This window comes from Pogona vitticeps, chromosome 5, assembly GCF_051106095.1.
Source record: "Pogona vitticeps strain Pit_001003342236 chromosome 5, PviZW2.1, whole genome shotgun sequence".
NCBI classification, from domain to species: Eukaryota; Metazoa; Chordata; class Lepidosauria; order Squamata; family Agamidae; genus Pogona; species Pogona vitticeps.
In genome coordinates this window covers 43,755,083-43,768,783 of record NC_135787.1, presented here as the reverse complement: position 1 = coordinate 43,768,783, position 13,701 = coordinate 43,755,083, and positions in this window count along the sequence as shown.

Sequence of the window (13,701 nt, the reverse complement as noted above, 5' to 3'; positions counted from 1 at the left end):
TGCAGGAGAGGCAGGCAAATGGCAGCAAATGTCAGTGGCAGAGGTAGCAACGGAGAGGGAGGGTTTCTGAGAGGGTGGGGGAGGGAGAAGGGGAGGGGGGAGGGAAGGTGAAGCAGGCAGGGCAGATGGGACAAAAAGCGGGTGATGGGACCAAAAATCTTCCCATACCCACCCACACAGAATCCACCCACCCCTTCCTTTTATCTGGGGGAAAAAGCACTTTCTTTTAATAGGGACTCAGACTTGGGACTTGGCACTTGGTATCAAAAACTCAGACTCAGACTTGGGACTTGGATCTAAAGACTTGCCTACATCCTTGAGAAAGCCAGTCAGCAACAGTTGTAAAATGGGAGTTTGTGTGTGTGTGTGTGTGTGTGTGTGTGTGTGTGTGAGAGAGAGAGAGAGAGAGACAGACAGACAGACGGACGGACGGATGGACGGACGGACGGACGGACGGACGGACGGATGGACAGTGTAAAGCCTCTTGATGAATTTAAAAGACTAATGTGTGAAGTCTAATAGCAGAGGCAACTCTATGGCATGGAAGAGAGTGAACAAGATGAGAGTGGTTTCTGAGCATGTCTAAATGGCATATCATGAGATCTTGAGAATGAATCCAAAATTGCCAGACTGAGAGCATTCCATTACCTGAGATATGTCTGCGATGCCAAAAATGACCCCAAAAGCTCAGCCTCTGGGCCAAAGCCTGTGACCTGGCAACCCTGGCAAAGCCTGGGTATACCCACTGAGAAGACCTTTCTTCCATCCCTGCAGTGCTATGGATGTCTGTTGGGTACAGAGAAGTGCCGCTCCTGAATATTTTAAAACTTGGAGAACTTCATATTTGATAAGACATTGCTTCCAATACTCTCATTCCAAATCATTTATTATATTATTTACTTATTTAAAATTTTTTACCCTGCCTTTCTTATTTCACACCATTTATTTTATTATTTATTTGTTTAGCCTGGCTTCCTGTGGGAGGGGGTTCCAAAGTCTGGGAGCAGCAACGGAGAAGGCCGTTTCTTGTATCTTTGCCAAATGCACCTGTGGGACTGAGAGAAAACCTCCCCTGATTTTTGTAACATCTGGCAGGATCATAAAGGGTGATGCAGTCTTTACGTTAACTTGGACCCAAGCCATTTAAGGCTTTATAGGTTAAAACCAGCACCATGAATTGGCCTGAAAACAGACCTCTATAACCAGCCCCAGTTAACAATCTGGCTGCAGCATTTTGAACCCACTGAAGTTTCCAAACACTCTCCATAGGAAGCCCCATGAAGAGTGTGTTACAGTAATCCAGCCGGGATGTAATTAAACCATGTGTTACTAAGTGTAGCTGGTACACTTAGCTTCTAGAAGTCACATCTAACTCTTTGAATTGTGCTTGGAAATATGTTGACAGCTCATAAAGCTGTTGCAGTGCTTTCCATAACCATCCAAAGTCAACAGACTTATCCACAGCATTCTGAACAGATAGCCAGCTTTCACAGCATAAATACTGTGTTATAAGATAGATAACTCCATAACTCCATCTATCTTATAACTGTGTTATTAGACAACTCCATAGTACTTCTTTCAAAAGATGAAATTTAACTTTGGTAAAAATCATAGAAATTCATAGAACTTCTTACAAGAATCAAATTGATAAAACTTGGTGGAACTTCCTACAAGAACAGGTTCTATTTCTAGAATAGTAATTTTTATTTTTACGTTGTGTTTTTCATTCCCCTACCAAGGAAGTCCGAGTTACCTCTTACATCTTCCAGAAGGTGGCAGCATTGCTAAAGAAAACAGGTTCAATATTTTACCCACCACCCTTAAACAATCAGCAAACTGGTGAACGAGCCATACTGAAGAAATTATATTTTGTCTTTTCTCTTGAGGATGAAGTGATTACATATGATTTGTCAACACGTATGTTCCAGCTATTCAAAATTCATTTTCTTTAGTTTATTCCTAGAGACAGCAGGCTGTTATGTCAATGAATTGAAATACCTACCTGGGGAACCAGGGATCAGGCATATGATTCTCTACTGTGCATCCTGGGAGAAAACTCAGCCTGCATAGCCTGAGTGAACTCTTCAGTTCCAGAATGTCATTATCAGAAGAAACTGGTCATTTGTAAGTATCTAGGAAATCCTGACAAGCACTGCCATAAGTTGGGATCAATTTGACAATACATTATTATTGTTATTTATATGTCTAAGAATACTTGAGAAATTCAGTTTTCATTGATTCTGATATGGATATAATCTATAGCCCATGAATGAATATGCAGAACAAAATTTATGTGTCATCCCTAAATATTAGGAGCAAAAAATATTTTAGAAATGTGCATATTGAGCCATCTGTAAAGATGTCCTTCACAAAGCCCAGCTCTGCTGCTTCATACCATGGGGGTTGTCAAAGGCTAAGCCAGTGAAACAAAGTTCTAATAGGGTCTACCAAAGTCCTGGTGAGTCTTTCAGTATCTGGATGAGCTAACTGTATGAACAGGAAGAATGAGTTAGTCCCTTCCTCATCCATGTGTGAAGTGACAGGTTGGAAGAGAAGAGACATGAAGCCTTTTTGAGCAGACCAGAACCTTGACATCATTGTGCACTTCTTTGCATGGAGAGCCTTCATGGACTGACAAGTCTCCCCCTTTCAGAACTATTGCTTCATATGAGCAAAGCTGTGTTGGAGGGGATGGGACCAGCTCATCCTCCTTCCTCATGCATTTAGTCTACCTCATCAATGAATGAATGAATGAATGAAGCTGGTAAATCTCTGGTTACAACCCTCGTGGTAGAGTATGCATCTGCCACTGAAGGACCAACCTAACTAAGTACAGAGAATTACCAGAAAGTTGGCCATCCGATGGTGAACTGACCACAGCAACTCTGAATAGAGTGATGGTGTGAAACACAGGAGGACCCCTGTATCTGTGGGGGATCAGTTCCAAGCCCATTGGGCACCAGATTGATGAAACGTTTCTTTAAACAAAAATGAAAAAAATTCCAAAAGCCAACATATTTGAATAGCATGACCAGAACAGCTAAATTGATATACATATGGGCATGCTTTTACATGCAGAAATCCCAGGTTCAAAATCAGGTATCTCCAGGTAGGGCTGGGAAAGACCCCTATCAAAACCCTTGGAGGACTGCTGTCGGTCAGCAATCAGAGTGCAAACCAGAGGTATCAAACAACGTCACCTCCCATAGTTTACAATATGTTTCTCATCTACAGTAGTATGGCTGGTGGTGAGGGATTGCTGGAGATACGTAATCCAAAACAACTGAAGGGAAACAAGTTGCCTGTTGCTGGTGTGGGTAATATTCACTTAGTTGAACCAATTGTCTAACATGATATAAGAGAACTTCTCTGTTCCATAGCTTTGACTGGACGGTCTTGGTTCATATTTTGGAGTGAGGCACTTCCCCAACTTGATATACAACTGCCCACCTTGTTCATTGCCTTGTAATCCCCAGTTTGTAGTTCACTCTTGTGCATATGTTCTCTTATTTTGTACCTCTGCCTCTTTTTTGGTATATTCTTGCTTTTCAAAAAATTTAAATAGCATATTAGAGAGCAGAATCATTTTGAGAAAAAAATAGACAGTGCAGTATTTCTCTTGCTTCCAAATTCTTGAATAGCTTACATTAGTGTAAGGCAGAAGTCTTAAGCAGGGAGACTGGCTACAGCAGGTAATATATTATTCTATTTTGCTTTGGAAGCTTGGTTTATTTTATATTATGGCTGAGAAATATAGGACATGTAGAGTCCTGCTACATACTGAAAAAATGTTTGCAATTAAAACCAAATGTTTATGAATTTCATTACTGAATATTCTGGGACTGAAGTGGCAAAATTGCCGCATGTACTGTAAACTAAACACATAAAAATTCTGATCATTGCCAAATCTATATTATGAAAGAGCTCCCCCAAGTCTTTCAAAATTATCGCTCACAAATATGCATGTTCCTGCCAAGTATTGTCCTGCTCTCATCATCATGCTCATGACATTGATATGGAAAGCATAAACTTCTTAACGTAAATGTACAAATTAATCACACCCTCAACCTTTTGAAGTGTTTCCAATTTGACCAACATGGAAGCACTAAAGTTGTGATATCACATTTTACCCTACTTTCCTTCCACTCTGTTTGATTTTTGTATTTTCTTCTTTTCCATTTAATGTCTTTCTCAAGAGAGTAGGAAGCACACTAGTTGCCTTTATAAATATCTGGTTACTAAGGCCTTGCTTGTGCCCATCTGCTCTTTTCCTTGTCATATTTCCTTCCAGTCTCTCTGGATTCTGATCCTGGGTTTTGCATGAGAATATAACCTTGGATTTCAATTTTGGATCCTAGGATTGGTTTCACCTGAGTTTGAGGTCCAAACCTAGAATCTCTTTTAAAAAAATCCTTCCGGAGAAATATGTTAGCACAGTTACAGCTTGAGGTGGATGCACCATTTTTGGCTGCAGTTTTCCAGAAATACAGTATAGGTAATCCTGATGAAATAAATGACATTGAGTTCTCATGCACTACAGTAAGATTATTATTATTTTTAGCTCCTCATGTGCACTTTTGCCTTGTAGAATCTGCACAGAAATAGATCTGCAATCTAGGTTATGGTATAGCATTAATATCTACACGATGGCAAACAGCATGCTCAGATTTCTGCCATTGCCACTTTTTTTCAATTAAAAATATCTATTAACATTTGCCACTGGAATATTTCTTCAGCTCCAGCTAGTCTTGAAACAAATTGTCCTACCCTATTTTTCAACATACCATTATTAGGGTAGAAACTGAAATAGCTTCCACCAGGGTGGGGGCGGAGAGATTAGAATTATTTGGAGTCCAGAAATAATGCATAAAAACAATAAATGTACGTTTTATTTTATCTAATTTTATTTTATTCCAGGGCATGAAGATTAAGGATCTTATAAGTATAACAGGTCCCTTTTCCAAACTGATCAATAAAACTATTGCCATTCTCTTTCTGTGTCCTCTCTTCCTAAGTCTGCCCATTGTCCTTGATGGAATATTGGAAGAATGTTCTTGCTGCTGTTGTGTTATTTGATGCTAAAAGATTGCATAGCTAAAATACTTTATAAGATTTTATAAAATCTTTGCTAAAAGATTTTATAGCAAAATGCAAGCTTAAACTGAAGAAAGCAGGAAAAACCACTGGGCTAGTCAGGTTTAATCTAAACCAAATCCCTTAGGAATACACAGTGGAAGTGAAGAACAGATTTAAGGAACTAGATTTGGTGGACAGAGTGCCTGAAGAACTATGGATGGACGCTAGTAACATTGTACAGGAGGCAGCAACAAAAAACATCCCAAAGAAAAGACAATGCAAGAAAGCAAAGTGACTGTCCAATGAGGCCTTAGAAATAGCAGAGAGAAGAAGGGAAACAAAATGCAAGGGAGATAGGGAAAGTTATAGAAAATGGAATGCAGACTTACAAAGAATAGCAAGGAGAGACAAGAGGGCCTTCTTAAATGAACAGTGCAAAGAAATAGAGGAAAATAATAGAAAGCGAAAAACCAGAGATCTTTCAAGAAAATTGGAGATTTTAAAGGAACCTTTTGTGCAAAGAAGGACATGATAAAGGACAAAAATGATAGGGACCTCATAGAAGCAGAAGACATCAAGAAGAGGTGGCAAGAATACACAGAGGAATTATACCAGAAAGATCTGGATGTCTCAGACAGCCCAGATCGTGTGGTTGCTGACCTTGAGCCAGCCTTCCTGGAAAGTGAAGTGGGTCTTAGGAAGCATGGCTAACAACAAGGCCAGTGGAGGTGATGGCATTCCAGTTGAACTATTTAAAATCTTAAAATATGATACTGTTAAGGTGCTACACTCAATACGCCAGCAGGTTTGGAAAACTCAGCAGTGGCCAGAGGATTGGAAAATGTCAGTCTACATCCAAATCCCAAAGAAGGGCAGTGCGAAAGAATGCTCCAACTACCGTACAATTGCACTCATTTCACACGCTAGCAAGTTTATGCTCAAAATCCTCCAAGGTAGGCTTCAGCAGTATGTGGACCAAGAACTCCCAGAAGTACAAGCTGGATTTCAAAGGGGCAGAGGAACTAGAGACCAAATTGCTAACATGCGCTGGATTATGGGGAAAGCCAGAGAGTTCCAGAAAAACATCTACTTCTGCTTCATTGACTATGAAAAAGCCTTTGACTGTGTGGACCACAGCAAACTATGGCAAATTCTTAAAGAAATGGGAGTGCCTGACCACTTTATCTATCTCCTGAGAACTCTATATGTGGAACTGGAAGCAACAGTTAGATCTGGATATGGAACAACTGATTGATTCAAAATTGGGAAAGGAGTACGACAAGGCTGCATATTGTCCCCTTGTTTATTTAACTTATATGCAGAATACATCATGTGAAAGGCTGGACTGGAGGAATCCCAAAACGGAATTAAGATTGCCAGAAGAAATATCAACAACCTCCGATATGCAGATGATACCACTCTGACGGCAGAAAGTAAGGAGGAATTACAGAACCTTGTAATGAGGGTGAAAGAGGAGAGCACAAAATGGTCTGAAACTCAACATCAAAACTAAGATCATGGCCACTGGTCCCATCACCTCCTGGGAAATTGAAGGGGAAGATATGGAGGCGGTGACAGATTTTAGTTTCTTGGGCTCCATGATCACTGCAGATGGAGACAGCAGCCACAAAATTAAAAGATGCATGCTTCTTGGGAAAGTGATGACAAACCTAGACAGCATCTTAAAAAGCAGAGACATCACCTTGCCAACAAAGATCTGCATAGACAAAGCTATGTTTTTTCCAGGAGCAATGTATGGAAATGAGAGCTGGACTATAAAGAAGGCTGACCACCATGAAGAATTGATGCTTTTGAATTGTGGTGCTGGAGGAGACTCTTGAGAGTCCCCTGGACTGCAAAGAGAACAAACCTATCCATTTTGAATGCTCACTGGAAGGACAGATCCTGAAGCTGAGGCTCCAATACTTCGGCCATCTCATGAGAAGAGAAGACTCCCTGGAAAAGACCCTGATGTTAGGAAAGTGTGAAGGCAAGAGGAGAAGGGGGCGACAGAGGACGAAATGGTTGGACAGTGTAATCGAAGCTACCAACATGATTTTGACCAAACTCCAGGAGGCAATAGAAGACAGACGGGTCTGGCGTGCTCTGGTCCATGGGGTCATGTAGAGTTGGACACGACTTATCAACTAAACAACAACAACAACAAAAAAAGATTGCCAATGTTCCTTAAGTGAATTCTAGTCTCAGCTATTCACATTTCCACATTTATACTTTTTCTATAATCATCTGCCTTAATTTTCAACTGATATCAAACTGCTTCTTTACTCAGTTTGGTTGGTTTATTTTCTATCACGAGATCCAATTCCCCCATGTTCTCCTGGTTATTAAAATTCTTCATTAGGTTGCTCCACTTTTTCTCTTCTTTATATCCCAGTGATCTGTTCCTTGCCTTATTCTTCACAGTTCACATATTAGAACCCTCTCAACCATCCCCAGAGACTGACCTGCTATTGTTTAAATTCTTATCTGCTGGAGATATATACTTGGAGGCTCTTTGAGTACATTTTCCGTGCTGGTTCTTCAGCACGATGAGAAAAATTAACTCAAAACTTTGTTTCCTGTCTAAATAGAATTTTAGGCTGTGATCTTGTCAACAGTTTTATTGCAAGTTTCAAAAGGACCAAGGCTGATTTTTTTTTTAAAAAAGATGTGTTTATAATTATCCGAGCCTCTTCAGTTATTCCAGCATCTCCTGAGCAGATGGTATATTTTCTCTTTCCTATTTACTTAGAACATTTATAATCTACTTTTTGATGAAGACAACAACAAAACAGCACAATAAAAAAGAAATGAAACAATGACACAAACAAACAAACAAACCTTAATAGACAAATTAAAGTAGCATTGCATACCAGTGTGAGAGATGACATCTTTATGGACCACATGTATACTGGTTCTGCACTGAGATCTTATTTCTTTTCTCACTTCTCTTCCATCTGTACCTATTAAATGTTTGATTACTTCCAGAACTGCTCAATATCTCAGGAGTTTAGGTATTTGGCTGCAGAACCAGAGGTTAGTACTGTAGTTCATTTCCCCACTGTGCATTCTTGAAAGGGATTGGACTTGATGGACCACAGGGCCATCCAACACTGCAGATCTAAGATGATCATGATGATGTTCCTGGCAAAGAAGGATGATGGTATTAATTGAATATTTGGCTCATAGCTCAGTGGGTCTGAGACTAAACTGAGAAGTAGTAAGATTCCAGAGCCAAGAGCTTTGTGGGGGGACATATATGGTCTGTAGAGTGGAGAAATACTCTATGTACCAAAGCAGCTACCTAAATTATAATTCTAACCAAATGTGGAGTACAAACCATCTACAGTATTTTTGTCTCGCCATCTATAATAATACCAGCAGATGAGTTTGTCCATCAGCTTATATGACATGACACAGAAGGACTGGGGGAGGAGCTCATTGCTTTCAGAGTGGGACAGTACTCTTGCTCCACTCGCAAACTCATTGTGACCATCAAGGGTAAAATTGCACAGGGAGGAATGCAGTTTGCTGAAGAATTTTAAAAGCCATAGTCACTGAAGTAGTTAATTGTTGTGTTGTCAGAGTCCACACTGCACTTCTCAAAAGGTTCAGTTTTCACTGGAAACACAGCCTCACCCTATTACTTCTAGCCTTATCCCCACCTCTTTCCTTTATCTTCTTGTTTTATTTTTTAATTCATTTTTTGTAAGTGACACAGCACTTCTCTAATACAACGCTAAATTTGACAAGCATAATGATTTTAAAAAGAAAATTGGTTGGAGGAGAGGAGATGACAGGCACTCATTTGAGAGGAATTATCCTGCTGTAATGCCATACCTCACTGTCAATGTCACTGTAGGACCTACCCATCATAGGCAATGACACATTACAGAAAATGGAAAAAAGCATTGTCAGCTAAATGGGTACATAAACCACCCCTGCCAGCTGAACAAAAAGAAATGAATACCCATTGGAAAAGACTGGACTCCCCCATGCCTAGTTTTCTGTCATGTACCCACTGAAAAAATGCTTCAATTTTAATTGTGCCAATGCGAACATAAACATGAGAGAAATTGCAATATAGTGTCACTAGTCCCTAAATGATCAGAGTGAGTCATGAGTTTTGTAGAAGGCAGGGAAGTTGGTTAGGATGATGACAATGTGTGTTGGGAATCGTAAGACACACAACAGAGGATTGGTGTTGTTCACTGAAATTCAGGGTTGATAATAACATAAACACAACTGTTAGTATAGATGAAAGTCATTGTCTTGATTTAATATGTGATAGAATAACAGGCAATGTAACAGTAAAAGACACAGTACTAGAATAGAATATTAGGATTCTGCAAAAAAAATTGCCTTGTGGAGGTCTTCAGCTATGTCTTTTTTTGTAGCTATTGTAAATATGGCACCATTACTATAGATATACTGTAACAAATACAATCGGTGGAAGTGTAATTGTTATTGCTTTTATTTATTTATACTGTTGTGTTTTACTTGACAATTTTTTAGGTTTTTTTTTATTTTGACCTAAATCCAATTGAGGGAATTCTAACTTGAATAGACCTGTTGAATCAGTGGAATTTACATAGATGTTGGTTCGTTATTCAGCAATTGATTCATTAGTTTTGCTCTTCTTGGTACTGGATTTAGGCTTCGGTATTCTGCTCCTCTTAATCACCTTGAGCACTATTTTGTGGCAAAGCAGGGCAATATCTACCAAGCTCTGGATCTGGAATTAATCCTATTGTTTTCCATTGCAGCTCCAGACTTTCACTCAGATTCTCATGTGTGTTTCTCTAATTGATTTCTACCCAGCCTTCCTCCCTGTAAAGGGACTCATCTGTTTTCTTTAACCAGCAGCATGACAGTAAAAGCTGTACTAGGTCATATTAAATCAGGATAAAGGATGTTTCAGCAGGCTCACATGCAGGAACATGCCTTATTTTAGCTGCTAGAGCTTTTTCTGAAAAAGGATTACTGAAATTCCTGTCAGGTAAAAATGTTCTCTCTTCATCCTTGGTTCAGGAGGAGTTTTTTTTTATTTTAATTATTTTTCATTTTAATCAAAAGATGTGGAAGTGTTTTTAAAAAAGAATAAATTTCTTCTGCAACTACTGCATCACATTTAAAATGTTTAGACACAATGTGCTTTACATTTTGCTTTTCTAGAAAGCTAAAAAGTAAAAGTATAGTTCTTAAGTTATACAGAAATAGGCATCATCGTTTAGTCGTTCAGTCATGTCCGACTCTTTGTGACCCCATGGACCAGAGCACGCCAGGACCAGAGCACGCCAGGAAAGAAATAGGCAATGGAATGTTAATATGAGAAAAGAAACCTCTCCTTATCTAGATATAAATATTTTGTCTTTCAGACTTTCTCTATAAAGGAATATTTATACATATGTATTTCATGCATATTTTTACGTCTTTTCTGTACCTACTGACCTCTTGCACTGAATCAAACAACTTTTTATCACGTATTCTTGGCATATTATATAATACAAGAGGACTGCAGTATCCAGGGGAATCGGTTCCAAGCCCTTCCACAGATACAGAAAATGGCATATAGTAGTGGACCTTATATACAGCATCATCTCTGGCTCTCTCTAATGGCTTGTTCTGGTAATTACATGGTAGAAATCTGTATTTCTGGTTTTTTTCAATATTTTTAATATTTTCAGACAGTGGGTAAGTGAAATCATGGAAATGGATCCCATGGATATGGGGGTCCTAGTGTAATGATATCCATGTGTGATAGCATGAAAAACTATATGCCTGGTTGAGGGGTGTAACCCAGTACCACCCATAATGTGCCAAAGGGGAAAAAAAGTATTTTCCATTGGTCTGAACTTTGGCCACACTCCTTAAGGTATATGGCTTCCTCATCCTACTCTCTGACATGAACAGCTCTTTAAATGGCCTCCTTAAGATGGCTTGTGATATTTAAGGTTAAATTAATTATGGATAGAAATAAATATAAATGAGAATGGTTTAAGAGAGAATCAAACAATAAAAGTCAGTAAAAGTCAATTCATGGAATAAGAGGAAAAGTGTAGATGGTAGGTGCTGATCAGGCAAGGTGAAAATAGACAGGAAAAGAAGTGTAGGCAGGAAAACAACTTATTAGATGACGATCCTTTGAGACCGATTTGAATAAACTAAAGCACTGGTTCTTAACCTTGGGTTACTCAGGAGTTTTGGACTGCAACTCCTAGAAGCCTTCACCACCAGCTGTCCTGACTGGGGTTTCTGGGAGTTGCTGTTCAAAAGCATCCGAGTAACAAAGGTTAAGAACCACTGAACTAAAGTAACGTTTTACAGAGCTGTGCATGTGATGCAGCTTTAGCCACAATGATAGGATAGCAACAGCAACAAGAAGAATGATGATGCAGTTACTAGGACGGAGATGACTAACTACGAGAATGTACAGTACATGGTGATAGATAGTTTATTGGGAGTATATGGCCTCAGCATAATATTGAAGAAAAATGTATAACAGAAGAGTTAATAGAAATCCAGTATTGTGAAGAAGGGAATATGACAAAAAAAAAAAAAAAAAGAATTGAAAAGGACCCTGTTTTCAAATGAGATGACTTTTAATGGGTGCTGACTCTTATTAACATTTTCCAAAATATGGCCTAAAATGTCCTCCCCCCCCCCAAAGATGCCATGCACATCCCCATCTGCTCATAACAGGTGCAGTTAGGATGCAGAAATGAAAATATTATCAATTTTTGTGATTTTATTCTCTTTGCTAGGAATTTGGCAGATTGCTTTAGCTGTTGGTGCCTCAGTGCCAATCTGTAAAATGGAGAAAACTTCTCCCCCATTCCTCTGCAAATAGATTCTTTTGTTTGTTGGATACTTTTATCATCATAGAAGTTCCCATTAATGGTAAAAGTTGCCTTAGAACAATGAATTTGGTCCAAAGACCCTTGGAGCATGGATTAAGGTGTGTAGTTCTGTCCGAACGGAGGTGCCCCTTTCGTTACAACACTAAGTAACAGAATCTCAGCCATTATCTAGACAATAAGGCTAGCATCATACTAGCAGAGGAAAGCACCCTACTAGGCTTGTCCTATTGAATGCAACTGTTGTGCAAATAGGTGTGTAAGAGATTATATCTCTTGCACAACCAGTTCTGCAAAGGAAAATTCCTTCAATCATTTTCCTGCACTAACTCTAGAAGGCCATTTTGATTAATGGGATGGCTGTACACTGTACCATTAAATTCAGGTCTGTGAAAGAGGGCTGCTACAGCTCACAATTACTGGGCATAGTGCAGTTAATTTGCCACCTTTAATGGATTTTCTTTGTACGAGAAAAGATGAAGGAAACAATGGGAAAGAGTAGAAAGATTTCCAGTGGAAGATAAGAGTGTCTGGACTTTCCATGAATGAGGATGTGCTAGTGCAGTAGAAGCCTGATCTAGAAGCACCTTTACTGCCAGGTGAATCTGGGCAGGAAAGTTCAAACAGACAGCCCAGGTGGCATAATTTTTGGAGGTAAATTACCTCAAGTTAAGAAATGATAGACATTATCAGTTGGATATTGAACTGTATGACTCAGCTTGCAACTAATAAGTCTATGATGATTTTTTAACATGGGACCATTTCCTTCCAAAATGTTTGCTATTTGCAAAGGTACGAAAGGGGATTTTGGCCAACATGTTCCATAATCAATTAGGTACCTGTAAGAAATACAACACATTTCAATTGGTAGTCAGAATCTTGAAAATACCTTGTCTGCAATAAAGCCACTTTTAAAAAAAGAGATAAAATACGGATTAAACCTTTGCCAACCTGAACTAATTATATTTTTGTCAGTTTTTAAGAGATCACGTAATGCATACCCATCAGAGATGATTTTAAGCAGTAATGTAGTCTTAATAATAATAATCACGTGTTGTCCAGTCAATTCTAACTTATAGCAACCTTTTGAGGGTTTTCCAGGTAGAGAGTATTCAGAAGGGGTTTGCTGGTTGCCAGATTATGCTTGTGTAGAACTCTTCATCCCTACTAAATGCATTTGCACTATTGTCTTGAAGTAACTTGTTTGTATTCTTTTCTCGAATTCCTCACAGGTATGCCAATTTGATGAAACAAATAGTGATTTTTTTAAAAAATCCATCCAAGAGTACACAAACCTTTTTGAAGGATAACTCCTGAAAGCCTCTTCAGTGCAAATTGTAAGGCAAGTAGTTACTGAATTATAGTCAAGGTCAAAAAAAGCACATTTATTTTTCTTGTAGGTCTATCATTATCGCCAGCCTCTAGTGATGGATCCACTTGAAGCAAAATACAGCTTACCTTGGTGAATTTGATTTATTAATATTGCTGCTGACAAGGTTGCACGTTTGTTAGTGCTTATTTTAGATTTGAATAGCTCTCAACACATAAATTTGAAGAACTGCTGCACGTTTGTTACTGGGTTTCATATATCATGTGGAAAAACAGACCTAGAGAACAATGCTCTTGATACAGTATTTATATTGGAAAACTGCTTTTAACAAAATTCTTTAAGGATGACTCAGCTTGTAATGACTTAAGGTGCAGGTGAGAACCTGTGGCCCTTCACATGTTGCTCAACTGCAGTTCTTGGCCTCCCTCACAATTGGCT